Here is a 14,023-nt window from a genome sequence, read left to right as displayed (position 1 = left end):
ATTCCTTCGTTATCGGTTTCTGTGCGTCCTGCCCAATCTACCTCTGCCACGTGATTTCGCCTTGCATTTGCTTTTTCTATTCCCAACGATCTTTTTGTCGGCGTCTCATCCATGGCCAATTTTTCCGCCCTTGCACGCACTAACGCTCCTTGGTATCTGTCTTCTTCTATCAAGTTAATCTGTTCTTTTATTTTTCGAATATCCTCTATCCATCTGCCGGGTGCCTTACATTCCTGTTCGTGTAGTTTTGCAAGCAAAGCCTTAAGCTGGGTTTCTGTAATTTTCTTCTCGTACACCAGGCAACTTGATCTGTCAATGGCTTTAATTTTAATCTGTTCCTTGCACAACTCCCACTGTTTCCAGATTTCGAGCAAAGTCCCTGGCCTCACTTTAATCAATTCATTCAATACCACGCGTCTAAAGGCATCATCATTAAGCAATTTATTGTTAAATTTCCATAACTCCCAGCTAAATGCATTGCTTCGTTTTTTGGTGCCGAATAAGCATTGCACCAAACAGTGATCCGTGAATGTCATAGGCACAACTCGGTATTCATTGCATGAAGGAATCAAATCCAGCGACGCGTAAATTCTGTCCAGACGCGCGTGGCTAGAACCTTGGAAGTGCGTGTACTGAACGGCACGCGGTCCTTCCAAGCAATCAGCCACATCCTCCATATTCCATTCGCTTGTTAACTGGCATAACATTTCAGTGCTCTTGTCTCTGAATCCGCGTGTGCTGGTTTTGTCTCGAACATTCAGTACACAGTTAAAATCGCCCAGCAATACTACCTGCCTTTCCGTACTTAACTGCTGCATAACATTCTCGAAAAACACTGTTCTTTCCTCCACACAGTTAGGAGCGTACACACAAATAATGCGCCACTCAACACCGCTGTATACACAATCAGCCACTACACACCGTCCAGAAGAGCATGAGGAGTAGCCCTTTACAACCAGACCAGGCAGCTTTTTGACAAACAATACACACCCGGCCGATGTCCCAACTGCGTGGCTAACAATGGCGTAAAATCTAGCCGTGAAACGTCGCACCATGCTCCCGGTCTCTTCCTCCCCGTCAACCTTAGTTTCTTGCACGGCAAGCACGTCAATATCGTGGTCAATTAAGAGCCGATGCATCTGGCTCTGCTTCTTTTTGCCTGCCAATCCCCTGACATTTAACGTGGCTACTCTTAAGGTGGTTTCGGGCGCCATTTTCATCAAGGGTGAAGAGACCGAAAGCATGGTGCTTACCTTTCCCGTCTAGCGCGTTGCTAGACGCCGTCGTTTGATCCATCCCCGTCCGGTGCGAGCGGCTGACCCGGCAGCAGGGGCACTTTATCCGCTACCCGTCTCTCTGATGAAATGTTTGGCCGCGGACGTAGCGTGGACCGCCGGGATTGCCCCGTTTTTGCTGGTGGCTCGTCGACGCTGGGGGCTGACGCCTGGATACCTTCGGGTTCGGACTGTGTGTGGGATCGCTTGGCTGGGGCTGGGACGCCTGGCTTACGAACACCGCTGGTGTCTGAGTGCTCCTCCCCATTATCCTGTTCCATGCCGTTTGAAGGCTCAAGTGACGGGCCTTCCTCATTGCTAGGGAGCTGAGGTGCAGAGTCCGCTCTCCCAACATCCCTCGCAGCATTGCCGCTTTCTGCCGAGTCCACCGACGAATCCGTCTCCCGTGTCTGCGTTCGCACCTCTCCGGCACCCTTCGCCGCCTCCTCCGCCTCGACCACGTCCATGGTGAGCTCCGCCGACCGTTCCGCAGTTCCATGTCCCGCTGCCGAAGCGTACGAAAGCACACAGGCTGCCTCGTCATGACCGTAGCGTCTACACTTTGGACAACGCGGCACCTTCCATTCTCGTCGAACGTGACCGGTACCACGGCAGCGCAGGCACTGCATCGCTCGCCCAGGCACCACGACAAGGGCCAGCTCTCCGGCCACTCGCAGCTGGTGAGGTAAGTCATCGACCTTAATCCCGGGTTTCAATTTCAGGAGCACAGTCCTCGTGGTGGACCCCTTCTCCCTGACGCCTTGAACTCTCCACCTCTCCCGGGTCACCTCGGTCACCTTCCCAAAAGCCGCAAAAGCCGTCCGTATGTCGTCGTCTGCCACACCGTACAACATCCAGTGAAGTCGCAGCTTCACCTGTTGGTCCTCGGGATCGATAATGAGGCAACGGCGTCCCTTAACTTCGAGCTCCTTGAAAGCCGCCAGTTTCTTCGTTGCTTCTGTGCTGCTTAACGTGACCGCCCAAACATGGTTGATCTGATACGCCCCCAACGCCACAACGTCGGGGAGCGCACCAGCGTTGGCAAGGGCGTCGCGGAAATCCTCGACCCTGTATGGCCTGACTCGCACATCGCCGTGCAAAAAAAGCGTGTTAAAAACAACGCGTCCGGTGGGCAAAGTTGGCAGAATAATCTGATATTCGCTATCATCTATGTCCTCAAGCCTGTTTCCGCGGCTGGAAATGGCCGCTATCGCCGCTCCGCTGGAGCACATGATTCTGCCACCGTTCACTACGGTATCCGGAAGTAGAATGACCACTACACCACCGGCGCGATGGTTTCTCCAGGACGCAGAATATTTTCCTGCTTACGCTCTTCTCAAATAGTGCGATATCGGGCTGTGAAGCTTGGAGATGCGCAAAATGAAGAGCGTCTGTGTCCACTGACATTAGGCTATAAATTAAAAGGAGGGCAGGAAGGCAATTATCCGTGCGCCGCCCGGGAATGGAACCCGGGTCGCAAGAATGGGAATCTTGCATGATACCACTACACCAGCGGCGCGATGATGGCTCCAGGACGCAGAATATTTTCCTGCTCACGCTCTTCTCATACAGTGCGATATCGTGCTGTGAAGCTTGCAGCCGATCAAAATGAACAGCGTCTGTGTCCACTGACATTAGGCTATAAACTAAAGGGAGGGCAGAAAGGCAATTATCCGTGCGCCGCCCGGGAATCGAACCCGGGTCGAAAGAAAGGGAATCTTCCATGATACCACAACACCAGCGGCGCGATGATGGCTCCAGGACGCAGAATATTTTTTTTTTCTTTATTGCCGTGAAACAGAAAACAAAAGTACACATGATAAAACACGTCAACTACACTTGAGCTAACGCGTACGCGGCTAAAATCTTTTCAAGTGCACCAACTCATCAAACAGAGAATGCCATTGTGGTGGATCCTGCTGCATCATGAAAGTTTCGCGTATATACACAGCACTTTCAATAAAGTTTTCAAGCGCAGATCGTGTATCTATATCTGCATGACGCACCTGCATTCGTGTTTTCCACAAACTATGGAGGCCAAGAAGCATAATTAAATCAAAAGGTGCATCATCGTTCGGCACTGGTAGGAATCTTATACCGTAAGGAGTTAATGGAAGCTCCTTTTTAATTGTCCTTTGGAGGACGTCCCATAGAAAGACAGCATCCCAACCCTGTAAGAAAACGTGTTCAATTGTTTCCGGTTTTTTGCTCAACAGGCAATTTGTTGTCCATGGGACGAAGATACCTTTTTCATTCAGCCAGGTTTTAACAGGGAGCGTATTAGAGTGAAGTTTGAAAAGGAACGTTTTAGCAGATGGCCTCACGGGCATCTTCTTAACTCTATTTAAAACGTCCTGTCCTTGGCCTCCACAGTGTAATGCCCGGTAAAAAGGCACCGGCAGCATCACGTCAATGAGATCTTTGTACAGTTTTTTTCTGGGAAGATTTTAAAGGTAATCAAAAGAAAACCGCACTTCCAGCAACTTGCACGAAAAAACAACCTCGCGCAGGTAGCCAGTCACAGTACCAGGCATATTTTCACATGACACAATCCATTCAGGGAGCAGCCTCTGCAATCGCACTTGCATCACAGTTCTTAGAAAGGTATCTTTTTGATCACGGAGGAATATAAACCGCGAAACCACCTGACGCAAGAACAGATGTGCAAGGCCAAGCCCTCCCCTTTTAACAGCAATAAACAAATTCGTCCGGGCGGTTTTTTCCCATGTGGATGCCCAAACAAAAACAGCAAAAACGCGGTGCATTTTCTGAATTGAGGTTCGTGAGATACACAACACATTTATGAGGTACCACTGCCTCGAAATAAGAAAAACATTGCAAATAGTAGCGCGCGAAAACATTGACAGTTGCCTTCCTTGCCACGCATCCGCTTTCTCTTTCACTCTGGATGTTTCTTTCATCCAGTGCACGTTGGGATCTTGATAACATTCTAAAGACATGCCTAGATATCGTGTTGGGAGAGCAGACCATGGCAGCTTACAGAAGAAATCAGGTGTCACGTCCCAATCACAGTGCCAAAACTCAAAGCTTTTCTCCCAATTGATCTTGCATCCGGTTTGATCACAAAATGTTTGGACGACACCCGTGACTTCACAGATGCCCTTTCTAGTTGCACAAAAGACCGCAATGTCATCAGCGTATGCTAGCATTTTCACGTGGGCTGCAATCAGCCCACGTGAAAGCGGTGCAGCGGTGCTGCGCCCGGGAATCGAACCCAGGGCGCAAGAATGTGAATCTTGCATGATACCACTACACCAGCGGCGCGATGGTTTCTCCAGGACGCAGAATATTTTCCTGCTCACGCTCTTCTCAAATAGTGCGATATCGGGCTGTGAAGCTTGGAGATGCGCAAAATGAAGAGCGTCTGTGTCCACTGACATTAGGCTATAAACTAAAAGGAGGGCAGGAAGGCAATTATCCGTGCGCCGCCCGGGAATCGAACCCGGGTCGCAAGAATGGGAATCTTGCATGATACCACTACACCAGCGGCGCGATTTTTTTTTCTTTATTGGCGGCCCTCGGCTTTCACAAAACAAAAGACAAAAATACAATAATATGTACACAGTTATACGAGAAGCGAAATCCCCAAGAGAGGACCAGGCTTTGTCACATTAAAATTCTCTGAGTGTTGTCAAAGGCTCTAGCCTTGAGAGCCACTCAGGGACAGGATTCCGTATCTTCTGTATTTCTACAAACTTGCAGATGCTCTCTCGAAAATATATACGCGCTGTACGCGCTTCGGGGTCACAGTAGTACCCGGCCATACGAGAGCGCCATATACTGTGGAGGCCCACCAGCATGACTAAATCGAACGGGATCCCACCCTCATTTTTTGTTGGCAAGTACCTAATTCCGTGTGAATGCAACGGGAGCTGTTTCTTCATGATCCTCTGTAGCACGTCCCAAAAATAAACCCCTTCCCAACAGTGCAAAAAAACATGGTATATGGTCTCCGGTTGCTTGCAGATTAAGCAGTTTGGTCCCCACGGTAGAAACATCTCTTTTTCTTCCAAAAAAGATTTGACGGGTAAAGTTCCAGTGTGCACTTTAAAGAAAAAACTATTGACTTCCGGCGATACATTCATTTTTTTTAACCCTTTGCAACACATTACCGCCGGGGCCTCCACAGTACAAGGCCCTGTACAACGGCACCGGAAAGATAACATCGCACACATCTCTGTACAACGTTTTCCTTGTTACACTGCTCAAATATTCATTTAAAAACCAAGTAGTTAAGAATCTGACGCTGGTTACTATCTCTCGGAAATAACCAAAAATGCCTCCTGTCATGCATTTTGTTGCAACTACATACTCTGGCAAGGCTCGCCCTAGCCTTACTTGGCACACTGTGCGCAGGAAAGGATCTTCAACATCACGGAAAAACAGAACTCTGTTTACCAGTTGCCTCACAAATAAGTGTCCCAGCCCTAGGCCTCCGTCTTTGACCCGTCTGAACAAGTTTGTCCGCATGCACCTTTCCCAGCTAGAGGCCCATACAAAAACCGCAAAAATTCGATATACCTTTTGTATGTTAATTCGCGAGCAGTGGAGCACTTGCATCACATACCACAGTTTACTAATAAAAAACAGGTTACACACAGTGGCTCTTGCAAACACGGATAAATGAGTACCTTTCCACTTTTCTGCTTTTTCTTGTGTCTCTTGTGCCTGCACCTTCGAATACTGTTAAGTATCTCTGTAAAATTCCAACGGGACTCCAAGGTACTTTACAGGGGTCGTACACCAGGTCACATTAGCGAAAGTGTGAGGAGTATCCGGCCATTCTCCGTGCCAGCACCCCACGCACTTTCCCCAGTTCACCTTGCTTCCCGTGACCAAACTAAATCTTTTAACACCTTCTACCGCACTGCTAATGCTGTCCTTTGTGGCACAGAAAATTGCTACATCATCTGCATATGCTAGGACTTTCACTTCCGCTTCATGCAGCCGAAAACCATGAACAGCATTATTCTGTATTATGTGCAAGCACAAAGTTTCAACATACATACAAAACAAGAGTGGACTGAGGGGGCAACCCTGACGCACCGAACGTTCCACGTTAATGGGGGCCCCCAACGATTTATTAACAATTAACTTTGTAGTGCCGTGTCGGTACGCCATGGCCACACCCTCAGTAATAATAGAACCTACATTGATATGATCTAAGATAGAAAACAAAATCTCATGAGCAACACAGTCAAACGCTTTTTCAAGATCTAGCTGGAGAATTGCCACAGGTACCCCAGTGACGTCGCTACACTCCAGCACACACCTTGCCTTATGAATATTGTAAGCAATAGACCTGTTCTTTATCCCACATGTTTGATGAGGGCCAACAATTTCTTTAATAACGCTCTGAAGCCTCGCCGCCAGCACTTTCATGAATATTTTATAATCGACGTTCGTTAGTGAGATCGGCCTATATGCAGTAACCTGTCTGAGTTTTATAGGATCATCTGTTTTAGGGATGAGGACGGCATGGGCCGCACCGTAAGAAGGGGGCAACTCCTTACGATCATAGGCATCATTAAACAGTAAAGTCAAAAGTGGGGTTAAATCCGTTTTAAACGCTTTGTAAAAAGCTGCACTTAACCCATCTGGGCCAGGAGACTTTGCCGGGTTCAAGTTCTCTATTGCTCGTTCAACTTCTTTTTCACTAATTCGCCTCTCCAAGCTTTCCTTTCGGGATTCATCGAGCCTAGGCATAGCGCCGAGAAACTCGCCTTTAAATCTGTGCACGTCAACTTCATGTGGTGCGAACAACGCCTGATAGTAATCAAAGAAAGCATGATGGATGCGATCGCTATCGGTCACTAACCCACCCGCTCCTTCGATCTCCTGAATTTCGCTGCGTCGAGCGTGCGCTTTTTCCATTCCTAAAGCCCGCTTAGTGGGCGTCTCCCCTGCAACCAATTCTTCCGCTCTCGCCCTCACTATCGCCCCTCGATATCGGTCTTCCTCGATAAGTTCAAGCTTTTGCTTTGTTTTCTTAATATCTTCCTTACCTATGCCGGGCGTTTTACATTCCTGCGCCAACAATTTTTCAAGTATATCTCTCAGCTGCTTTTCCTGTAATCTTTCCTGGTGCTCTAGCAAAGTAGACCGCTCAATGGCCATCATCTTAAAGTCTTCTTTGGCTAGTACCCACTGGAGCCCGATTTCGTTTTGACACTCATTTACTATTTTGGTAATTTTTTCCGTCACATACTCAGTGAAAATTTGGTCTTTTAGCAGTTTACAATTTAATTTCCACAGCTCCCATGAAAATCCACTGGCTCGCTTCCTTTTGCCTAGAGTGCATATCACTGCACAGTGATCTGAAAAGGCCACTGGTAAAACTCGGTATTTTTGACACTTTGGTATTAAGTCCAGTGACATGTAAATCCTGTCGACGCGAGCATGACTAATACCTTGAAAGTGGGTGTATTGCACACTACGTTCACCGTCTAAACACTCCGCCACATCATCTAATGCATATTCATCTATCAGTCGTGACAATAAGTCTGTACTTCTGTCCCTGAAGGCTCGGGTGCTGCTTTTATCGCGAGCCGCCAGAACACAATTGAAATCGCCCATGAGCACTATCTGTTTCTCACCAGTGCAGTAATATTTCAGGCTCTCAAAAAAGGAACACCTATCCTCCAATTCATTAGGTGCATAAACACAGATAACCCGCCATTCTATATTCTCAAAACCGAAATCACAAATCACGTATCGCCCTGTCTCTCCGGAAGCATAAGTCTGCACGTTAAGTCCAGGCAACTTTTTTACAAGAAGGACGCACCCGGCAGAAGTTCCGACTGCATGGCTCACAACGGCATAATACTTCGACGTGAAGCGCTGCACCATGCTCCCGGTCTCTTCCTCTCCCTCGACTTTGGTCTCTTGAACGGCTAGCACATCGATGTCACTGTCCGTTATAAGGCGCAACACCTGGTTCTGCTTTTTCTTCGTTGCTAACCCTCTAACATTAAGCGTCCCGAATGTCAGAGCAGGGGTTAGATCCATTTTAATATAGAGTGAAGAGACCGAGAGCATTTGCGCTCACCTTTCGCGTCTAGCACCCGGCTAGACGCCTTTGTTTCCATCGCAGCCCTCCGGTGCGGCTGCATGGTCTTGCAGCGGCGGTGGCTTATCGCTGGCCCGCTTGTCCTCCATAAAGTTCGGCTTCGGTCAGAGAAAGGACCGCCGGGACTGGACCGTTTTCTTAGGCGGCTCCTCAACGCTTGACACTGTTGTTTTGTCCTCTCCATCACCAGTCTGGGCGTGAGGCCGTTTGGCCGAGATATTGCCCGCACGAACATTGCACTGTTGCTGTTGCTCCTCGCTGCTCGTCGAGGCCATCATCCCGGGTTCCGTAGCTGCCAAAAAGCTATCTTCCTTCTCCTCAGTATCAGCCCAGGCCGCTGCCGAGTCTTTTCCTTCAGGTTGCCTCTCTGCCTCACTTGACACGTTTGTGTTTCTGCTAGAAGTCCCAGAAGAGACGGTCGCCGCTTCCGGCTTGCCTGCTTCCTCGACTCCTTTCGCCGCTTCCTCCGCCTCTGATACGTCCATCTGGTGTTCGGCTATCTCCTCCCTCGATGCGAGCCCCGTGGCCACCGCATATGTACGGACACACTCACTGTCGACGTGGCCGTAACGCCTGCATTTCGAACACCGGGGCACCTTGCATTCACGTCTAACGTGACCGCTACCACGGCAGCGCAGGCACTGCATAGGCCGCCCAGGCACCACTAGAAGGGCCAACTCACCGGCGACTCGCAGCTGGTGAGGTAGGTCATCGGTCTTAATACCGGGTTTCAGTTTCAGGAGAACTGTTCTCGTTGTTGACCCCTTCTCTTTGACGCCTTGGACGCGCCACCGCTCCCGGGTCACCTCGGTTACGTTACCGAAAGCAGCAAAGGCCGTCCGGATGTCGTCGTCGGCCACACCGTGCAACATCCAGTGCAGCCGCAGCTTCACCTGTTGGTCCTCTGGATCAATGATGATGCAGCGACGTCCCTTTACTTCTACTTGTTTCAACGCAGTCAGCTTCTTTGTTGCTTCAGCGCTGCTGAGCGTGACAGCCCAAACGTGGTTAATCTGGTACGCCCCCAACGCCACAACATCGGGGAGCGCACCAACGTTGGCAAGGGCATCGCGAAAATCTTCCACCTTGTACGGCCTATTGCGCACGTCGCCGTGCAAAAACACGGTGTTTAAAACAACAAGTCCTGTAGGCAGCGTCGGCAAAATCAACTCATAGTCCTTATCATCCGTATCGAGATTCCTGTTTCCGCGGCCGGCAAGGGCCGCTGTCGCCGCTCCGCTGGAGCTCATGATTCTGCGACCGTCCCGCTCGGTGGCCGGAAGTAGAATGCCACTACACCAGCGGCGCGATGGTTTCTCCAGGACGCAGAATATTTTCCTGCTCACGCTCTTCTCAAATAGTGCGATATCGGGCTGTGAAGCTTGGAGATGCGCAAAATGAAGAGCGTCTGTGTCCACTGACATTAGGCTATAAACTAAAAAGAGGGCAGGAAGGCAATTATTTGTGCGCCGCCCGGGAATCGAACCCGGGTCGCAAGAATGGGAATCTTGCATGATACCACTACACCAGCGGAGCGATGGTTTCTCCAGGACGCAGAATATTTTCCTGCTCACTTTTTTTTTCTTTATTGCCGTGACACACAAAAACAAAATACGCATGATAAAACACGTCAACTACACTTGAGCTAACGCGTACGCGGCTAAAATCTTTTCAGGTTCACCAACTCATCAAATAGACATTGCCATTGTGGTGGATCCTGCTGCATCCTGAAAGATTCGCGTATATACACCGCACTTTCAATGAAGTTTTCACGCGCAGATCGTGTATTTATATCTGCGTTACGCACCTGCATTCGTGTTTTCCACAAACTATGGAGGCCAAGAAGCATAATTAAATCATAAGGTGCATCATCGTTCTGCACTGGTAGGAATCTGATACCGTACGGAGTTAGGGGAAGTTCCTTTTTAATTGTCCTTTGGAGGACGTCCCATAGAAAGACAGCATCCCAACACTGTAAGAAGACGTGTTCAATTGTCTCCGGTTTTTTGCACAACAGGCAATTCGTTGTCCATGGGACGAAGATACCTTTTTCATTCAGCCAGGTTTTAACAGGGAGCGTATTAGAGTGAAGTTTGAAAAGGAACATTTTAGCAGATGGCCTCAAGGGCATCTTCTTGACTCTTTTCAAAACGTCCTGCTTTGGGCCTCCACAGTGTAATGCCCGGTAAAAAGGCACCGGCAGCATCACGTCAATGAGATCTTTATACAGCTTTTTTTTTTTTGGAACATTGAAAAGGTAATCAAAAGAAAACCGCACTTCCAGCAACTTGCACGAAAAAACAACCTCGCGCAGGTAGCCAGTCACAGTACCAGGCATGCTTTCACATGACACTATCCATTCAGGGAGCAACCTCTGCAATCGCACTTGCATCACAGTTCTTAGAAAGATATCTTTTTGATCACGCATGAATATAAATCGCGAAACCACTTGACGCAAGAACAAATGGACAAGGCCAAGCCCGCCCCTTTTAACAGAAATAAACAAATTCGTCCGGGCGGTTTTTTCACATGTGGATGCCCAAATAAAAACAGTAAAAACGCGGTGCATTTTCTGAATTGAGGTTCGTGAGACACACAACACATTCATGAGGTACCACAGCCTCGAAATAAGAAAAACATTGCAAATAGAAGCGCGCGAAAACATTGAGAGCTGCCTTCCTTGCCACGCATCCGCTTTTTCTTTCGCCCTGGATGTTTCTTCCACCCAGTGCACGTTGGGATCTCGATAGCAATCTAAAGGCACGCCTAGATATCGCGTAGGGAGAGCAGACCATCGCAGCTTACAGAAGAAATCAGGTGTCACGTCCCAATCACCGTGCCAAAACCCAGAGCTTTTCTCCCAATTGATCTTGCATCCGGTGTGATCACAAAATGTTTGGACGACACCCGTAACTTCACAGATGCTCTTTCTAGTTGCACAAAACACTGCTATGTCATCAGCATATGCTAGCATTTTCACGTGTGCTGATTGCAGCTTGAACCCTAAAATGCGATCGCTATCATTGATAGCCAAGCAAAGTGGCTCTAAATACAGTGCAAAAAGCAGGGGTGAGAGTGGGCAGGCCCGCCTTACCGATGAACGTACTGCGAGGCTGTCAGTCAGTTCACCATTCACTATAATACGGGTCGTGCAGTTCGCGTAAGCCATTTTAACACCCTCCACTATGACTTTTCCAAGGTTAGAATGCTCCAAAATGGAAAAAAGAATTTCGTGGGAAACACGGTCAAAGGCTTTCGCCAAATCTAACTGCATCATGGCTATCTGACCACCGAGTGCATCAACACATTCTAGTACGGTTCTTGCGACATGTATATTCGTGGCAATGGATCGACCCTTGATGCCGCACGTTTGATGAGACGCAACCAATTCCTTTATTACGCTTTGCAGTCTTTTTGCTAAAACCTTCATGTACACCTTGTAGTCAACATTGGTGAGGCTTATCGGTCGATATGACCCCACCAACTGTCGTTTCTCCGGATCCTCTGTCTTGGGTATTAGAACAATGTGCGATGTAGAGAAAGACAATGGAACAGCATTACGTTCGTAAGCTTCAGTGATTACATCGAGCATAAACTGAGCCGCATAGTGCTGAAACGTTTTAAAGAACACAGCGCTCAGACCATCGGGCCCAGGGGCTTTCCCAGGTGACAGGTCATCTATTGCAGATTCTATCTCCTGTAACGTTATCGGTGTTTCTAGGCGCGCTTTACTTTCGTCATCCAGTGCAGGCATCAGTCTTAGAAAGTCTGTTTGAAAGCCGCCTACAGTCTCAAGCTTAGCGCTAAGCAGTTCTTCGAAGTGCCCTGCTAACGCATGCTGAATATCTTTAGTATCTTCTGTGATATGGCCGCCATACCTTCTACTCCTAATTTCTTTCTGGCAGGCGTATCTTTTCTCGTCTGCTAGGGCTCGTTTTGTCGGCACTTCTCCAGCCCAAAGTTTTTCAGCCCTTGCACGTATGACAGCCGCTGTGTATCTTTCGCTGTCGATTGTTTCCAGCTCACTTTTAAGCTCTCGTATTTTACTGGCGAAATGCCCTGGCACAGTACTTTCCATGCTCAAAAAAAGAGCAAGTTGTTCATTCAGTTCTTTTTCTTTTTCTTTCTCTTTGTACCGCAGCTTACTACTCTTTTCTATTGCTTTAAATTTGACCCACTCTTTGAAGCTGTCCCATTCCGCTGCAAAACTTACTGGTCGCATAGCAAGACGATTTTCAAACTCTGTCTTAACTTCAGTAAGGAACTCTTCATCGGCAAGAAGTTTGGCATTCAGTTTCCATAGGTACCAGTTAAAGCGCGATTTCTTTCCTTTGCGACCAAACACTGCACTCACGAGACAATGATCGCTGAAAGACACAGGTTTGACCTCATATGCAGTACATAGGGAAACAAGATCTACCGAGGCATACACCCTGTCCAATCTGGCATGGCTATCTCGCTGAAAGTGCGTGAACTCTGGCTGGTTTCCAGTGGAGAACACACTACCAACATCCTCAAGGCTATACTCATGCACAAGTGCATTCAACAGCACGGAGCTTCTGTCTCTTGGAGGTTTACACTTGGCCGCTCGGTCCACAGCAGCGCACACACAGTTGTAGTCACCAAGTACAAGCAAGATTTTGTCGACCTTCAACCACAACTCAATAGACTGAAAAAACAATTCACGCTCACGCCCTGAATTGGGAGCATACACACACACAACACGCCAGCATAAATTAGAGTAGGTAAAGTCGGTAACCAAAAGCCGACCACTTGGACAGGCAAAAACGGACTCTACGCTTACTCCCAGCGTGTTACGTATAAATAAAAGGCATCCACCCGATACACCAACAGAATGGCATACACACACATAAAAGTTTGTTTGAAAAGAAGCCACCATACGGTCAGTGCTTTCTTGGCTCTCAATCTTTGACTCTTGCACAGCTGCTGTATCTATATCATTATCCACAAGGAGGCGACTGAGCTGGCATTGTCGCCTTCTCGCTCCCAGTCCTCTAACATTCAAAGTAGCTACGTGTAACGGCGAATTAAGCTTGAGAGTCATGTACTAGAGAGAGGCCAGTACCGGCATGGTGCCTACCTTCATGGTTGCGTGGCCTCCGCTTCTGACAAAGAGCGGCGTATGCATGCATTGTAATGTCCTGCCAGCAGAATGTCGGGATGCATTCAAACGAAGTCCAAGCCCATTGTTTCATTTTTGCTAACACACGCACCACTTGGTTGTAGAAGGTTCGTGACGCTGGTCGGTAGGCAGCCGATCCACAAATCGTTCAGGTCACCACGAAAATTACGGAGGCGGTTTCCCCGCCTGCCGCGTGTCGGCCGAGAAGTTCGGCTTCGGTCTTAATGTGGCTCTTCGGATGCCAGAAGTTTTCGGCGGCGGCTCACCACAAAAACCGCCTGGCAGCTGAGTCTCCTCGACGCTTTCCTCATGCGGACGTTTCGCGGCAATTAAGGCTGCTGTCTCCTGCCCAACCTCCATGGCATCAGTACAGGAAGGCTCAGTACTGAGATGATCCTCAGCGTCAGAAAATTGGGTTAAGTCTTCTGACCCTTCCTTTGACTCGCTTTCACGGTCCTGGGATGGAGCGTTCAAGACATGCCGAGGTTCATTCTTTTCATTTGAGACCGTCACCTT

The 14,023-nt window shown here is 48.5% G+C and overlaps 5 non-coding genes across 5 annotated transcripts; all 5 read right to left on the bottom strand.

The window, feature by feature from the left end:
- Positions 1-2,722: 2,722 nt before the first annotated feature.
- On the bottom strand, positions 2,723-2,793 carry TRNAG-CCC (transfer RNA glycine (anticodon CCC)). Its single transcript has one exon. It is a non-coding gene; the product is annotated as a tRNA-Gly (tRNA).
- Positions 2,794-2,950: 157 nt separating this feature from the next.
- TRNAG-CCC (transfer RNA glycine (anticodon CCC)) lies at positions 2,951-3,021 on the bottom strand. Its single transcript has one exon. It is a non-coding gene; the product is annotated as a tRNA-Gly (tRNA).
- A 1,467-nt stretch (positions 3,022-4,488) lies between these two features.
- On the bottom strand, positions 4,489-4,559 carry TRNAV-CAC (transfer RNA valine (anticodon CAC)). Its single transcript has one exon. It is a non-coding gene; the product is annotated as a tRNA-Val (tRNA).
- Positions 4,560-4,716: 157 nt separating this feature from the next.
- TRNAG-CCC (transfer RNA glycine (anticodon CCC)) lies at positions 4,717-4,787 on the bottom strand. Its single transcript has one exon. It is a non-coding gene; the product is annotated as a tRNA-Gly (tRNA).
- Positions 4,788-9,829: 5,042 nt separating this feature from the next.
- TRNAG-CCC (transfer RNA glycine (anticodon CCC)) lies at positions 9,830-9,900 on the bottom strand. Its single transcript has one exon. It is a non-coding gene; the product is annotated as a tRNA-Gly (tRNA).
- Positions 9,901-14,023: the final 4,123 nt, after the last annotated feature.

The sequence above is a fragment of the Amblyomma maculatum genome, chromosome 6, assembly GCF_055883805.1.
Source record: "Amblyomma maculatum isolate TAMU_Amacu chromosome 6, ASM5588380v1, whole genome shotgun sequence".
Taxonomy (NCBI): domain Eukaryota; kingdom Metazoa; phylum Arthropoda; class Arachnida; order Ixodida; family Ixodidae; genus Amblyomma; species Amblyomma maculatum.
The sequence above is the reverse complement of the archived record's forward strand: the minus strand, read 5'-3'. Positions and strand labels throughout refer to the sequence as shown.